Source organism: Buceros rhinoceros, unplaced genomic scaffold (genome assembly GCF_000710305.1).
Source record: "Buceros rhinoceros silvestris isolate BGI_N320 unplaced genomic scaffold, ASM71030v1 scaffold12294, whole genome shotgun sequence".
Classification (NCBI taxonomy): domain Eukaryota; kingdom Metazoa; phylum Chordata; class Aves; order Bucerotiformes; family Bucerotidae; genus Buceros; species Buceros rhinoceros.
Genome location: NW_010410132.1, coordinates 97,772 through 98,963, shown reverse-complemented (window position 1 = coordinate 98,963; position 1,192 = coordinate 97,772). Strand labels below are relative to the sequence as shown.

At 56.8% G+C, this 1,192-nt stretch overlaps 1 protein-coding gene across 1 annotated transcript in view; it reads right to left on the bottom strand.

Moving 5' to 3' along the window:
• Positions 1–1,192, bottom strand: part of SAMD4A (sterile alpha motif domain containing 4A) — a 99,665-nt gene that overhangs the window by 828 nt on the left and 97,645 nt on the right. The gene's annotated exons all lie outside the window — the stretch shown is intronic.

Sequence of the window (1,192 nt, the reverse complement as noted above, 5' to 3'; positions counted from 1 at the left end):
GCTGAGCCCCCTGCTCTTGGGGCAGATGTCCCTGCTCCCTGCAGGGGGTTGCGCTGGGTGAGCTCTGACGGTCCCTTCAACCCAAACCAGTCTGGGGTTCTGTGAAATCTGGGCAGACTTAATGGTGGATGGAATTGAGGGGTCAAGGGCTGGTTAGAGATGCTGGGAGGGAGCTGGGGTGGGAGCAGGACCCCTGCCCCGGGTGGGGACAGCCCCAGGCTCTCCCCTTCCTCAGGCCCCACAAAAATCCTCGACACAAGTAACAAGTTCAAGCGAGGCTGGGAGCTGCCTGTGGAGGCAGCGTGCAGGCAGGGTTAGCTTGGACGTGGGATGGCAGCACAGACCAGCAGAGTCATTGTCCGGCTCTTCTGTGGCCAGCTGAGCCACCGCTCGCTGGCCCACAGCCCTGCTGTCACATCCCCAGGGGGTGAGCACAGAAAAAAGGGGGGAGGATGAAGATTGGTGTCCTGCAATGCCTCAGCCTGACCCACACAGCACCTGAAAACCCTCTTCTCTGCAGCAAAAAGCTTTCCAAACACTGATGGCCTCGGGCTCACCACCAGCTTGCAGGAATGTGGAATGAGGTCCAGGAGGGTTGAGGTCCCCCTAGTCTGATGAAAAGTGTTTCAGGAGCCCAGCCCAACTTTATTGTTTATTTTCCTCTCCTCCCGCACCCGCAGAAACGTGCCTTTCCCCTGGTCTTTCATCACTACCCGAGCACAGACGCTGCTTTCGCTGCACAGGACATTTGCCGCCTAAATGATGCAGTTAAAACACCGCAGGCATCGACGCGAGCGGAGCTGCCAAGCTGAAACCGTGGCGGATGCTTATGGAGGAGGTTTAGTTTACCGGGGAGGCGCGACGCCCTGCCCTGCGGTATAAATTGTCCCGGTAAATGTGTTGGTAAGAGAAGTCACGTCTAAAGGTTAATGAAGTGATACACAACATTTGCCGCCTAAATGATGCAGTTAAAACACCGCAGGCATCGACGCGAGCGGAGCTGCCAAGCTGAAACCGTGGCGGATGCTTATGGAGGAGGTTTAGTTTACCGGGGAGGCGCGACGCCCTGCCCTGCGGTATAAATTGTCCCGGTAAATGTGTTGGTAAGAGAAGTCACGTCTAAAGGTTAATGAAGTGATACACAGAGAAAGAGGCAGGCAGGGGAAGGAAGCTCCCGGGTCAGGGCCCCAGC